The sequence below is a fragment of the Carcharhinus amblyrhynchos genome, chromosome 26 (genome assembly GCF_965287045.1).
Source record: "Carcharhinus amblyrhynchos chromosome 26, sCarAmb.v2.hapA, whole genome shotgun sequence".
Classification (NCBI taxonomy): Eukaryota; Metazoa; Chordata; class Chondrichthyes; order Carcharhiniformes; family Carcharhinidae; genus Carcharhinus; species Carcharhinus amblyrhynchos.
The window spans coordinates 36,088,162-36,104,785 of NC_137349.1; positions in this window are offsets into that span (position 1 = coordinate 36,088,162).

Here is a 16,624-nt window from a genome sequence, read left to right on the forward strand (position 1 = left end):
AATCACATCTTGATTTGACGTGTCTTAAGTTTCCTTTGTACCTTTTGTTTCTGTTCGGGCCGTTCCCCCTCCTTTTGGGGAGCTGCCCCCTTTTTCTTTGTCCGAACGTAATTTAAGTTAGTTTACTTGTTTGGCCCACCCAAAAGACCAACCCGAAAGATCAGGTGGCTGGATAATGGACAGGTACTTTAATTGGTAGGATGTGATTAGTAATGTCTTGTGATGATCTGTGTTCAGGCTTCACACATCTCATTTTATTAATGACTAAGATGGCTCAATGGAAAGCTCCATATTCAAATTTGCTGATGCTGCAAAGCTCGGCAACATTGTCAGCAAAATAGATGAAAACATTTAATTTCAAAATTGGTAGATTAAGTGAACAGACAAACGATGTACATCAGTGTAGGCAAATGTGAGGTCACCCACTTTGGATCTAGAAAGTACAGACCAGGAAACTCAGGACCAACAAAGGTTAGTCAGGGATGGAGGGTGGGGTGTGTGTAAACTGGGGTTGGAGGGCATAAGGAGAAGAGGAGGGATCCAGAGGAGGAGTAGAAGATGGATCCAATGGACCAGATGCATCAACCCTGCCAAGGTCCCTCAGGATCTTTAAGGTTTCAATCAAGTTGCTGTTTACTCTTCTAAACTCCAACAGGTATAAGCCTACACTTTCCTCATAAATCCACCCATTCCAGGTCATAGTCTAGTAGACTTCACTAAACTGCTTCCAATGCATTTTGCATCCTCCCTTAAATAAGGAAACCATTACTGTACTCAGTATTCCAGATATAGTCTCAACAATTTCCTATATAATTGCATTATAATCTCCCTACCTTTGTATTCAATTCCACTCACAATAAATCATAACATTCTATTAGTACTAAGCCTTCTTAATTGCTTACTGTACCTGCTTTTGTGATTTGTGCACTAGGACATTTGGATCCTCTGCAATCTCTTACCATTTAGATATTGGCCAGAATTCTCCGACCTCGCCTGGGGCTGGGATTATCTGCTCCTATTGCTGTGAACAGAGATTTGGTTGAGCACCAAATTCACCATTCTTGTTGGCAGTGGTTGTGGGGTGTGTGAGAGTGAAGAATCCCGGCCAATAGATTTCTTTTTCATTTTTCCTGCCAAAATGGACAATTTCACACTTTCCCATATTATACTCCATTTGCCAGGTCTTTGCCCGCGCTGATAACCTATCTATTCCCTTTTTATCCTCTGTGTTTGTCCTTTCCACGTCTTATTATCCTACCTATCTTTGTATTATCAGCAAATTTAGCAACCATACCTTTGATCCTTTTATCCAAGTCATTTACATAAATTGTAAAAAGTTGAGGCATGTGTCACGCCACTTGTTACATCTTGCCAACTAAGAAAATACCCATTTATGCCTACCATCTGTTCTCTGTTAGCTAGCCAATCTTCTATCCATGCAAATATGTTATCCCTTAAACCATGAGCTATTATTTTTCACAAGACCTTTAATGTGGCACCTTTTCAACTACATTCTGGAAATCTAAATACAGTCCATCCACTGCTTTCGTTTTAACCACAGGATATGTTATTTCTTCAAAGAACTTCAATAAATTGGTTAAATATGATTTCCATTTCGCAAAACAATTTGCCTCTGCCTGATTGCCTTGAATTTTCCCTGCTATAGCGTCTTTAATAATACCTTCTAACATTTTCCCTATGATAGATCAAAGAGAGTTAGACACTCAGGGGAATTTGGCATGGCCAATCCACCTAACCCACACATCTTTCAACTGTGAACGGAAACCAGAGCACCGGGGGGAAACCCACAGAGAGAATGTGCAGACTCCACACAGACAGTGACCTGAGGCTGGAATTGAACCTGGGACCCTGGTGCTGTGAGGCAGCAGTGTTGAACTGACTGAACTCCTGCTTTCTGTCTTCCTTTCTTGAATTAAAAAAATTACATTTGCTCTTTTGCAACCGAATGGAACCTTCCCCGAATCGAGGGAATTTTTGCAAATCAATATCAAATCAACAGTTATCTCACTAGCCACTTCTTTTCAGACCCCAGAATGAAATCCATTGGGACCTGGGGATTTGTCAGCCTGCAGTTCCAACAATTCTCTCAGTATCACGTCCCTGGTCATTGTAATTTTTCTAAGTTCCTCCCTCTCAATTCCTGATTTCTAGCTATTTCTGGGCTGTTACTTGTCTATAGTGAAGATCAATACAAAGCACCTGTTCAATCCATCTGCCATCTCCTTATTTTCCATTATTAATTCACCAGACTCAACTTCTAAAGAACCTGTGCTCGCTTTGTTAACTCATTTCTGTTTAAAATATCAATAGAAACTGAAATATCAGCCTTTATATTTCCAGCTTGCTTTCACTGGTACTCTAAATTTTCCTTCTTTATCAACCCACGCTGTCTGTATGGAGTTTGTACATTCTCCCCGGGTTTCTTCCGGGTGCTCCGGTTTCCTCCCACAGTCCAAAGATTAAAAAGTTTAAAGTTTACTTATTAGCCACAAGTACACTTACACTGCAATGAAGTTACTGTGAAATTCCCCTAGTCCCTACACTCCGGCGCCTGTTTGCATCACTGCACCTAACCAGCATGTCTTTTAGACCGTGGGAGGAAACTAGAACACCCAGAGGAAACCCATGCAAACACAGGGAGAACGTGCAAACTCCACATAGACAGCGATCCAAGCTGGGAATCAAACCTGGGTCCTTGGCGCTGAGAGGCAGCAGTGCTAACCACTGTGCCAGAATTGGCCATGCCAAATTCTCCCTCAGTGTACCTGAACAGGAGCCAGAGTGTGGCGACTAGGGGATTTTCACAGTAACTTCATTACAGTGTTAATGTAAGCCTACTTGTGACTAATAAGTAAACTTCAACTTTAACCTTTTGGTCATTCTTTGCTGTTTTATATTTGGTCTAATCTTCTGACTTGCCACCCATCTTTGTGCAATAATATATTTTCTCCTTAAGTTTTGATGCTATCTTTATTTTATTAGTTAACCACTTGATGGTGGGCCCTACCCTTGGAATTTTTCATTCTAATTGGAATGTATCTATTCTGAAATGTCCCCTTAAATGTCTGCCACTGCATCTCTATTGACCTTCCTTTAACCTAATTGGACCATTCACCCTAGTTAGCTCTGCTTTCATGTCCTCATATTTGCCTTTATTTGAGTTTGAAATAAAAGTCTTGGACCCACTCTTCTCTCCCTCAAACTGAATGCAAAATCCAACTATGTTATGATCACTACTACCCAGGAGTGCGTCCACTATCAGGTCATTAATTAATCTTATCTCATTGCAAAGTACCAGCTCTGGTATTGTCTGCTCTCTGTTTGGTGCCAGAATTTGCTGTTCTGAGAAACTATCCCAAAAACATTCTATGAATTCCTCACCTAAATACCTTTACCCATCTGATATTCCCAGACTATACGCAGATTAAAATCCCCTTGATTATCACCATACCTTTCTGACAAACTCCCATCATTTATTTCTTTGTACCCCATCCTGCCATATAGTTACTGTTAGGGAACCAGTACACTACTCCCATGAGTGAATTTTTGTCCTTATCATTTCTCATCTCAAATCATTTCTATATCCTTGTTTCCTCAAGTTCAGTCATCCCTCTCTAATGTGCTAAGATCATCATTAATTAATAGAGCCACTCCTCCAATTTTTCCTACCTTCCTGGACTTCCTTAATGTCACATTCCCTTCAATATTCAGGTTGCAATCTGATATTATCCTGCATTATGTCTCTGTAATTGCAATCATATCATATTAATTAATTTCTATTAGCGCTACCAGTTCATCTGTTTTGTTTCAGGTGCTCCAGATATTGAACCTTTAGTTTTGTCCTTTTATTATTTTTGTAACATCTAGCATATCTGCTTATTTACTCTAAGACTTGTATTCCCTGTGCCCTTTCTTATCTCAGAATATTTATAATTTTCTGCATAATACCTTTCTTTCTTGCCTTTTCTCAACTCTTTGATACACCTTATTTTCCCAAATTTAATCCTTTGCCACCACTATTTAGTTAAAAACCTCTCAACTTCCTTAGTTATGCAGCTTGCAAGAACACTGGTCCCATCAAGGTTCAGATGTAGATCGTCCTAATAGTGAAGCCCAAACTTTCCCCAGTACTGGTGCCAGTGCCCAAGAACTGGAACCCACTTCTCCCAAACCAGTCTTTGATCCACATCTGCATCTGTTTAATTTTATGTATCCAATTCCAATTTGCGTGTGGCTCAGGTAATAATCCAGGATTATTACCTTTGAGGCTCTGCTTTCTAATTCAATGTCTAGCTCCAGACATTCTCTCTGCCAAACCTCTTTGATGGTTCTATCTATTCATTGGGACCTACATGGTACACAGCATGGATCCTCCCCTTCCCACTTCAAGTTCCTCTCTAGCACAGAACTGATGTCCTGAACGCTGACACAAAGCAGGCAACACAGCCATATAGACCCTTTGCTGCAGAGAACAGTGTCAATCCCTCCCACTACGTAGTGGTCTAATAGTATCACGACATTTCTTCTTGCACCCCCTACTGGACTGGCTTCCTGTGCCACAGTGCCATGGTCAATTTGCCCATCTACCTCCACTGTCAGCCAACCAAGCTGAGGGAACCTCAAACTTATAGCACAGTTGCAGAAGCTGAGGCTCCTGCACATACTCTCTGGTTCCTGCCTCATTTGCAGTCACACCCTCCTTACCTGACTTCTGACAAATCAGAAGGCCCTATCCTAAGAGCTGTGAGTGCCTCCTGGTACAAAGCAGGTAACAATCCCCCTCTGTGATGTGTTGCAGTATCCGCAGCTCAGCAAGTCTGAGCTGAAACTCTTCAAGCGGCAAACATGTTTGCCCTGAATCACACAGCTAACCAGGAGCTCCCACATGTTACAGTCTTGACAAATCATCCAGCCTGCAAACCTTAATGTGTTTTAATTAATTAGTTAATATATTAATCGCTACTTTCACTTTAGGCAGCCTGTAGTTGCAGCTGGAGTATGGGGAATAGGCCTCCAAGCCTATCTGGAGTAGCTCCAGAGTCTGCCACTGAAAGACCAACTCCAGGCAGCTACACTCTTCCCCAGAAGCTCTGAGACCAATTGAAAAATCTCAATCGGCTCCTGACCTTGGGGCCTGATCAGCCTTTAATTAGTTGAGTTGGCTACATCATGCTCACAGGCAATTAGCCCTGTCAAGCATCCATCCCATCTGGGGAATGGAAGAAGCAACACAACGGCTGCGATGTGAAATTCTGCGCTTGTCCCACCCTCAGCCTGCAGGGCCTGAAAACTCAGCCCTGAGGTTAAAGGAAGAGGAAAACAACCTAAAGTTTCAATCCTCAGTAAGGCAAATTTCAATGGGATGAGACATGAACTGAGTGACCACAGTAAACTGAACTACACCAATAGGGAGTAAATCTAATGGACAAACCATACAGTGGGAAGAATTCAAAGAAGTATTTGGTACAATCCAAAACAAGTACATACCCCTAAAAGGCAAAGCTCCATACATGCAGTTAAGCAGCAATGGTTAACAAATGAGATAACAGACAGTATTAGCTTAAAGGAAAATACTTACATAAATGCAGGAAAAATCAAAATGCAGCTGACAAGAAGAGCTATAAAAGGCAATAAAGGGACACAAAGAAAATATTAGCTGGTCCAAAAAAAATTGAGACAAATTGCACAGCATGTAAAAGCTGACAGTAAATCTTTAATCAATATATTAAGGGAAGGAACGTGATATTCAGGAATTTGGGTTATTAAATTCTGGCATATGTGACATTGTAATCGACAATAAGGAAATGATAGACTTATTACATGAGTATCATAGATTAATACAGTATAAAGTCTCACGACACCAGGTTAAAGTCCAACAGGTTTATTCAGTAGCACGAGCTTTCGGAGTGCTGCATCTGCATCAGGTGAGTGGAGAGTTGGGTTCACAAACATGGCATATATAGACACAGACTCAATCGCAAGATAATGTTCGGAATACGAGTCTTAACAGGTAATCAAGTCTTTACAGATACAGACAATGCAAGTGGAGAGAGGGTTAAGCACAGGTTAAGGAGGTGTGAATTGTCTCAAGCCAGGACAGTTAGGAGGATTTTGCAAGTCATGGGGGTTACAGGTAGTATGACATGAACGCAAGATCTCAATTGAGGCTTTCCTGATGTGTGGAACTTGGCTATCAGTTTCTGCTTGGCAATTCTGTGTTGTCATTTGTCTTGAAGGCCACCTTGGAGAACGCTTACCAGAAGATCGGAAATTGAATGCCCTCGACTGCTAAAGTGTTCCCTGACAGGAAGGGAACAGTCTTGCCTGGTGATTGTCGAGCGGTGTCCATTCAACCATTGTAGCGTCTACATGGTCTTGCCGGTATACCATGCCTCGGGACTGTGAAGCAGCAGTGCTAACCACTGTGCTACCGTGCCGCCCAATCAGACTTCTCACACCTTCAGCCTCTGTATTCAAAGGATCATCTCTGCCATTTCTGCCAACTCCAGCATGCTGCCACCATGAAACACACCTTTCCCTCACGCCCACTCCCCCCCAACCCTCCACCAGAATTCCATTGGACCATTCCCTTCCTGACACCCTGGTCCACTCCTCTATCACCCTGACCCTGCATCATCTTCTCATGGAATTGCAGAAGGTGCAACATTTGCCCCTTCACCTCCTCCAAGGGCCCAAACACTCCTTTCAGGTCAAGCATCATCTCACTTGCAGTTTGTCCAATTCAGTCTACTGCTCCCAATGTGGTCTACTTTACACTGGAGAGACTAAGTGCAGACTGGATGACCACTTTACGGAACACCTTCACACAGTCCCCAAGCACGACCCCAATCTTTCGGTCACTTGCCATTTTAACTCAGTATTTTGCTCTCGTACCCATCCTTGGTCTGCCGCAAAGCTCTGATGAAGCCCAGTGCAAACTGGAAGAGAGCAGCATCTCATCTTCCGATTGGACACACTACAGCCCTCAGTACTCAACGTGGAGTTCAACAAATTCAGATTATGAGCTTTCCTCTCCATCTTCATTCCCTGCGTTTGGTTTGTGTTATTCACTTCCTCTGGCTTGTCGTAACACAAACCCATTCCTCCCCCTCACATGGCCTTTGTTCCTTGTTCAGTTTTGCTCCCATTGAGCACTGACCTTTGTTTTCCTATTAACACATCCTGCTATCCTGCCTATACAATTAACACTCTTCAGTTATTATTGGCACCATTAACATTACCTGAATCATAAATAACATCAGATAAATTACACGATATTATTAACATTGCAACATGTGACTTAAGATGAATCCAAGGGTGAATCTGCACATTTGACCCCCTCCCAGTCCCATAAATCACCTCACCAATTAGTCACTTTGATAGTTTTAATGACTATTTTAATCTCTTCAGTTACTTTAGTAAAAGCGGGCATTAGCTAGCTTTGTCTTAACTTATATCAGATTTTCTGGTAAAAGTTCAATAGTAGTGTCATATCTTTCATAGTTACTCAACATCCCATTAAGGTCATCGTAACATTAAAAGAATCTTCCTCCCTCTTATGTATATCAACTAATTCTGTGCAACCTATTCTGGTTGGTATCTGAGGTTTAAAGCAAAAGATAGCGTTGCTAATATTACATATCAGGGCAGCATGTGGCAAAGTGCGGCTGCACGGTGGCACAGTGGGTTAGCACTGCTGCCTCACAGTGCCAGGGACCCGGGTTCAATTCCCAGCTTGGGTGACTGCTTGTGCAGACTCTGCACGTTCTCCCTATGCCTGCGTGGGTTTCCTCCAGGTGCTCTGGTTTCTTTCCACAGTCCGAAAGACCGTTAGGTGCATTGGCCATGCTGAATTCTCCCTCAGTGTACCTGAACAAGCATCAAAGTGAGGCGACTAAGGGCTTTTCACAGTAACTTCATTGCTGTGTTAATGTAAACTTACTTGTGACACTAACGAATGAACTTTAAAAAAAGAAGCTCCCACAAATTTAATATGCACACCTGGAACATTATCAACATATCAAATTCAACCCATAGATATCTACTTTCACAATATCCTGCACTTTGGTGAGTAAACCAGGGATTTCCCACCTGGTCTTCAGCACATTCATCTCGGAACATCGCTTCCCATGATAATGCATTGATCACCAAACCAAGAAGAATGATTTTCATGATGAACTCTCTCTTCAATCACACTGTAATAGAATCCAGATAGTACCTGCTACTGTGTTCAGTTTAAAATCAGTTTCTTATTTGAACTATTTTAGTTTACAGAAACGGTTGGTATACAACTTTTACCAGTTTATGGAAATATTGATAATTAGGATGACAACATCCCTGATGCTGTAATATTTCCCTAGAAGACCAAACCTAAAAACTAAACCTTAGAAGATTATTAGCGCAACAGTGAGAGTCAATAATTTATTTGCTGAGATACACTAATCGCAGAGTTCTGCACAGGGAACAGGAGCCAAACTCTCAAGTTATGTCAAACAATCATTTTCTGATGCCTTATCAATAATTTTATATTCAGCAATAAAAGCATTAATAAGGTGTTAACAAATTATCTCCGGCAATAAAAGTATTGGTCATTATGGGAAGGCACGCTGGTACCGTGGTTAGCGCTGCTGCCTCGCAGCTCCAGGGAACTGGGTTCGATTCTTGGCTTGAGCCACTTGTCCATGTGGAGTCTGCACATTCTCCCCGTGTCCGTGTGGGTTTCCTCCATGTGCTCTGGTTTCCTCCCACAGTCCAAGATGTGCTGGTTAGGTTGATTGGCCATGCTGTATTGCCCCTTAGTGGTCTGGAATGTGTAGGTTAGAGAGATTAGCAAGGTAAATGTGTGGGGTTGTGGGGATAGGGCCTAGAGTGAGATTGTTGTCAGTGCAGATTCAATGGTTTGAATGGCCTCCTTCTGCACTGGAGAGTTTCTATCATTTCTATCAAGTCTTGAAACCAATACTTCAAGACGATGATGGTTACCAATCCAAATAATCTAAGATGAAAATCAGTTCTTTGGGCATCAGAAACAATTCATAGAATCATAGAAACCCTCCAGTGCAGAAAGAGGCCCTTCGGCCCATCGAGCCTGCACCGACCATAATCCCACCCAGGCCCTACCCCCACATCTTTTATCCGCTACCTCCATATCCCTACATATTTTATCCGCTAATCCCCCTAACCTAAGCATCCTAGTACACTAAGGGGCAATTTTAGCATGGCCAATCAACCTAACCCGCACATCTTTGGACTGCGGGAGGAAATCGGAGTTCCCGAAGGAAACCCACACAGACACGAAGAGAATGTGCAAACTCCACACAGACAGCGACCCGAGCTAGGAATTGAACCCCGGTCCCTGGAGCTGTGAAGCAGCAGTGCTTAATCCTGAGAACTCTGGTGAACAGGAATTGTCGTTCTTTTGGGTGGGTCGGTCTTTTGGGTCGTTCTTTTGGGTGGGTCAAACCAAGTAAACAAACTTAAATTACATTCGGACAAAGAAAAAGGGGGCAGCTCCCCAAAAGGAGGGGGAACGGCCCGAACAGAAACAAAAAGTACAAAGGAAACTTAAGACACGTCAAATCAAAATGTGATTATCGGGGTCTAAAAGGCACCTCAGCCCCTGCGGTGCCCAACGGGCACGGAAGGCGTGAACAGGAATTGTCTCATTACTGAAACACGTCCAGCCATATCATTCTCTACCAGATTTCCCTTGTTCTCTACAATCTCAACACCTGCTGGTTCATCACTTGTCCCTCTCATCCTCACCTAGGATTCTAACTAAATGATTTTGCTCATCTTGTACCCAAGTGAGCTTCACTGATCCCTGTGACTGGGTGGACAAAGTATCCCACCTGACTGATTGTCCAACTGATCGTCTCTCAGCAAAGTCAGTGTTGATGAAGAATCAGACAGAAAAGAACCGGACTGTTTGTGTGGAACTCCTGGGATAAACCAGTCCAGGTATATTGCTACCTTGAAGCTTAAAATCAAATTTATACTGACCTTGCTGATTTGAAGCAATAGGTCAGAAATCATTGCTAACATCCAGGACAGTAAAATATCTTGCTACTGGAGCCTGTTTCCTTATTGTCTGGGGGCTAGTTGCTACTAATGGTGCTGTCATTTTATTTAACTCTTTTCAATCAATTGCCAGTCTCTAAGAACCATCCGGTAGCCTAACTGGCCAAATTAGCAAATTGTTTGTGGAAGCTACAGGTTGAAAAACTCTCTGTTGTGATTAGTTTTGCAATCTGTCCTTCTGTTTGTGTAGCATGAGGTGGATGATGAAGGAGCAGCGCTCTGAATGTTTGTGATGCCAGATAAACCTGTTGGACTTTAACCTGGTGCTGTGAGACTCTTTCCTGTTTGTTTGGGGAAATCACGCTGCTTTTGAACTTTTGGGACAGAGATCTCAATGGTTATTTCTCCTGTCATTTGACCACAGTCATGCTTACTCATTGTAAATGTTTGGCAATAATCTCTTCTATTATTAAATCATCGGACGTATTGGTGGGTTTAAGACAAAATTGCCCAACTGTACAAACCTCTATCTGCGTAAGTCCCTGAGGATGACTCAAGTTGGCAACAGTTTGCCAGGTCAAAAGGCCGATTACATTGACTCAAAATGTGCTCTGTCATTCGGGGAATAAAGCTGGGTGGTAACAAACAACACCCCCCCACCTTAAATCTATCAGATCCATTCCAAGTCCTTCTTGTAAATGTCCGATAAACCCACTCAAAATCATTATCTCTTTCTTTCACCAAAATAAACCAATTTCTGTGTATGTGTTAAGGGTAGTGTGAGAATCCCCAGTATCCTACAGGAATTGGACAGGCATCCTACCGCCCCCCCCCCCCCCCCCCCCCCCCCCCCCCCACCCAACTGGCCTTCTACCACAGGTTTGCCTGCACTATCCCATGCTGGAGAGGCCAGGGTTTCAAATCCAGTAACTGTGGATAAAGACAAGTAATCTCCCCCACTTCCCTTACTGGAGCCTGCCGCACTGGTCCCTGCAGGGATCGGTGCTGGGGCCTCAACTGTTTACCATTTACATAGATGATCTGGAGGAGGGGGCTGAGTGTAGGCTGACGAAATTTGCTGATGACACAAAGATGAGTGGAAAAGCAAATTGCATGGAGGGTGTGGAAAGTCTGCAGAGAGATGTGGATAGGCTGAGCGAGTGGGCGAGTACCTGGCAGATGGAGTATAATGTTAGCAAGTGTGAGGTTATCCACTTTGGCAGAAATAATAGTAGGAGGGATTATTATTTAAAAGGCGAAAAGCTGCAACATGCTACGGTGCAGAGGGACCTGGGGGTCCTTATGCACGAATCGCAAAAACCCAGTCTGCAGGTGCAGCAGGTGATCAAGAAGGTGAATGGAATGTTGGCCTTTATAGCGAGGGGGATAGAATATAAAAGCAGGGAGGTCTTGCTGCAACTGTACAGGGCACTGGTGAGGCTGCAGCTGGAGTACTGTGTGCAGTTTTGGTCGCCGCACTTGTGGAAAGATATATTGGCCTTGGAGGGAGTGCAGAGGAGGTTCACTAGGCTGATACCGGAGATGAGGGGGTTGGACTATGAAGAGAGACTGAATAGACTGGGTCTGTACTCATTGGAGTTTAGAAGGCTGAGGGGGGATCTTATAGAGACGTATAAGATAATGAAGGGGTTAGACAGGGTAGAGGTAGAGAGGTTCTTCCCGCTTAGAAAGGACAGCAGGACTAGAGGGCACAGCCTCAAGTTGAGGTTGGGGGTGCAGTTTAGAACGGAGTTGAGGAGGAACTTCTTCACTCAAAGGGTGGTGAATCTCTGGAATTCTCTGCCCGTTGAAGTGGTGGAGGCTACCTCGCTAAATATATTTAAGACGTGGCTAGATAGGCTTCTGATAGACAGGGGGATTAAGGGTTATGGGGAGAAAGCAGGAAAGTGGAACTGATCCACTTCAGATCAGCCATGATCTTATTGAATGGCGGGGCAGGCCCGAAGGGCTAGATGGCCTACTCCTGCTCCTATTTCTTATGTTATTATGTAGGGACAAAGCTTGATATCCCTGTCCTGATTCCTGCCCTGCTCCCAAAAAGATCTGATATCCCTGTCTGTGTGGGTATTGGCGAGGTGTTCTACACCCCAGAGCAAAGTGACCCTTTCGATCACAGTTATAATGCTGGTTCGCCTCTATCTCGACCCACAGGAGTTGTATGTGGAGGAGGATCTGAAACTGGCCCAAATTCCTCTGACTCTTTTCCTCATAAGAGGAAAATAAGAGGAAAATTTCCTCATAAGAGGAAAATTTAGATTGTGAGGAAGGGTGTTAGATTGTGAGGAAGGGTGTCATAGTCTGCAGGGAGACTTAGATAGGTTGCAGAGCTGGGCCGAGAGGTGGCGGATGGAATTTAATGCGGAGAAGTGTGAGGTAATTCACTTTGGTAGGAGCAACAGATGTGTCGAGTATAGGGCTAACGGGAGGACTTTGAATAGTGTGGATGAACAGAGGGATCTAGGTGTGTGTGTACATAGATCCCTGAAAGTTGGGAATCAAGTAGATAAGGTTGTCAAGAAGGCGTACGGTGTCTTGGCGTTTATTGGTAGGGGGATTGAATTTAGGAGTCGCAGTGTAATGTTGCAACTGTACACTACTCTAGTGCGGCCGCACTTGGAGTACTGTGTGCAGTTCTGGTCCCCGCATTACAAGAAGGATGTGGAGGCGTTGGAGAGGGTGCAGAGGAGGTTTACTAGGATGTTGCCTGGTATGGTGGGGAGGTCCTATGAGGAGAGACTGAGGGATCTAGGGTTGTTTTCGTTGGGAAGAAGGCGGCTAAGAGGGGATCTTATTGAAACATATAAGATGATTAGGGGTTTAGATAGGGTGGATAGTGATAGCCTTTTTCCTCGGATGGAGAAAGCTAGCACGAGGGGGCATGACTTTAAATTAAGGGGGGGTAGCTACAGGACGGATGTCAGGGGTAGGTTCTTTACCCAGCGGGTGGTGAGGGATTGGAATGCCCTGCCTGCTGCAGTTGTAGATGCGTCTAGTTTGGGGGCGTTTAAGAGATCTCTGGATAGGTTTATGGACGAAAAGGGATTGGTATAGGCTAGTGGGTCATTGTTTTTGTAACTGGTCGGCGCAACATCGTGGGCCGAAGGGCCTGTTCTGCGCTGTAATGTTCTATGTTCTATGTTCTATGTTCTATAACCGCTCTAAACACCTGCCCTATTAAGTTTAGAAGCTTGGTTCCCTTGCACGCTTTATGCTTCTTCCCAACATCCCTGGTCTACGGATCCTGAACCCGCTACCAAATTACTACAATGCTTGACCCACTCAGGCCACTTCTAGTTTAGATACTTTCTTAACATGGCTTCCCATTCTTGGCAGGCTGCCATTCTCTACGCTTAACTCTTTCAGGCTTCGTCTGAGGGAGGCGACCAGTTTAGGGATCTGGCTTTCGCTACATTCCCACTCTGAGTCGAAGGCATATCAGAAACGCACACTGCACTCCTCTGCCACTCCAGGAGATAACCCTTCTCATGGGTTATCTAGACTTTACCCTTATCCCTCGACTAACCTAATTTCACTTCACAAATTCTGCTATTTGTTAGTCACGCTCAGCAAATACCCGGTTTATTTCAATTGTTGGCCAATGCACCTGTATCCCTGTTCACCCAGTTGAATCCTGGCCATCCCCTGGGGACACTGCCCTCTTAATTCAGGCTCAGGCTAGATGGCCAAGAATATGTGAGGTTTTAGTGTTTGATTTCAGAGCAACTTCAGCTACTTCTTATCAATGCCCACCCAGGACCCAAAATATTAGCTAACTGGAATACTTAAACCTTTTTCCCAGATATGTTCCCCTTATGTGACCAACAAAAGATAGACTGTTAGCTGAGATTTCACTCTTTATTTAACATTTCAGGTGCCAGTGCTCAATGTAAATCTACATTAGTCACATCACTTACTTTAACTTACTCAACTTAAATCCATTTAACTTCAACCTTAACTTTAACTCATTTAACTTTAAACTTTTTAACTCCAATTTAACTCTAAGTTTAACTCATTTAACTTTTAAGTTTTGACTGAAAACAACCCACTTGAGTGAACTGGCCAGGTCTGCCCTTGGGTATGAACCTTCCTCATCGTTCCTTGTTCTTCTCTCAAAGACGATCTTCAGGGCAAATGTAGGGAATGTAATCCTTGAGTTTCCGCTGAGGAAAAAGACACAAAGTACCTCTTTTATTGTAGTAGGGAAAACCCAGGGAGTGTGGGGCATGGCGGGAGAAGAATGTATGGAAAGGATTAAACAGAAAGCACTGCTGTATCCACACCCACTGCAGGCAGACACATGACAAATTACAAATAACTACATCTCAGATGGTACCAGGTGAGATCGTTCTGAGGTTACGGCGACAGTAAGAAAATTGACATCACTTATCAAGGCTCAAAAAAGTCGAGAGGAGACATCGTGCCTCTAGAAAACTAATCAAGTATGAAAGCGCGCAGGATCTGGAAAATGTGATCAAAAACAGAACTGTAAACAATTTAAAATAACAATCTGGTGACCTAAGCGAAATGTAGCACTTTGTAACACGAAAAAGCATAAGAATATGTAAGAGCCAATGATCAGTAGCTCGGAACAAGCCGTAGTTACAGCCACGAGTTCTGCTCTCCCTCATGCATGTTGAATAAAGCCTTTTTTGTTGAGGTTCTACACGGTCTCTGAAAACTCTGTGTGTTCATTCCCTCCTACATTTATCCTAAACATTGCACATTCTCCCAGAGGTTCTCTGGCACTCAGCCAATGATATCACTGGAAACTGATCACAATGTTCAATTATAGCCAACAGAACAACTCATAAACAACTCTCAAATGTTTACACCAAGTGCATATAGGTCACATAGCCTCACCATATATGGACTATGGAAACAGTGCTGGGATGTCTGACATGCGTCCAAACAACCATTCTTATTTGGTCAGCACAGGAGGTGTCAGGTCACATCTCCCAGGAGAGTTCATGACTTCCTGCGGCCTTCTCTGACCAGTATCAGTGTTTAATACAAACTTAACCAAAATTCCCAGCATGCTTGATTGTATCTCTTAACTATTTTCATTATTAGTTTTGCCGTTGGCCATCCGGCCACAGGACTAAGGACAACAGTGACCCCCCCACCAAACCACACCACCCTCAACATCTAGGTGTTGGTGTGAGCCATCCCTAATGTGCCACACTAATGAAATCCCCCACCTGGAGTCTGTGTATATCCCCTTCCAGAAAACAATGTCACATCCATTTGTCCCCTTTGTGAGCAATTCATTCAACCTCATCGGAGTCCAGCTTCCCAACCTCTTGGTCTTCCCTTGGCCATCAGTTGTTTGCCATCCTCCTCTATCTCTTAGCCTCTTTGTCTTCCACAAGAAAGTGAAGCAGGAGTGGGTCACCAGGCCCTTCAAGCTGGTGCCATCATTGACTCACTCATGGCTGATCTATGCCAGCCTCAATGCCTCTTCTGTGCCAGTTCCCCATGGCCCTCTATCGCTGAGTAACTAAACAAACAATTGGAGGACATCCTCATTAACATCCCCACTCTCAATGATAGCAGAGCTCACATCCCAGCTCCTGAAGACTTGTGCTTCAGAACCAGCCAGGTTATTCTGCTACAGCTGCAATGTGGGCATCTACCGGACAATCGGGAAAATTACCCAGGTCTATCCTGTGCACATAAAGCTGGGTAAATCCAATCCAGCCGCCCCGTCAGTCTCCTCTCAAAGTGATGGGAGGCGTCACTGCTTCAGTAACGGCACTTACACAGCAATAAGCTGCTCACTGGTGCTCAGTATGGGTTCTGGCAGGATCACCTGGCTTTGATCCAAACACGGACAAAAGAACTGAATCTCACAGGTCAGGTCAAAGTCACTGCTCTGGAAATGAAGGCAGAGCTTTATCGAGTGTGGCATCAAGGAGCTCTAACAAAACTGAAGCCAGTGGGGGTCAGGGTAAACTCTCCGCTGGTTGGAATCATACCTGGCACAAGGGAAGATGACTGTGCTTGTTGGAAGTTAATCATTTTGGTTCCAGGTTGTCGCTGCGGGCAGTGTTCTCAGACTAATTTCAGTCCTTTCATCAATGTCCTTCCTAGGTCAAAGGTCAGAAGAGGGAACCTGCAGGACAAAGCAGCTCACCCCATCCATCGCCTTAAACAGTCACTTCCACAGTGCAGCTTGTACTATCTACAAGGCGCACTGCAGTAAATTGCCCAGGCTCCTTTGACAGCACCTTCCAGACCCTCACTCTTCACCATCGAGAAGGACAAGGGAACTGACACCATCGCAATTTTGTGGAGCTATATCGCTGCTCGTCCACTGTCACTGGGTCACCTCCCCCCATCCCTAACAGCACTGTGGGCAGACCTATGTACCCATCCCAAGAAGGTGAGTCACCATCACCTTTGTAAGGGCAATGGAGGGCGGGTAAGAAATTTTTGTCTCTGTCAGCAATGTTCTCACCCCATAAATGGATAAGACCCATTCTCTGCTACACCAGCAGCTGTGATTGGTCAGATTTTCAATGGGGAGTCTCAGTTAGTGGGTGTCGGTGGGTAAATGGAGGAG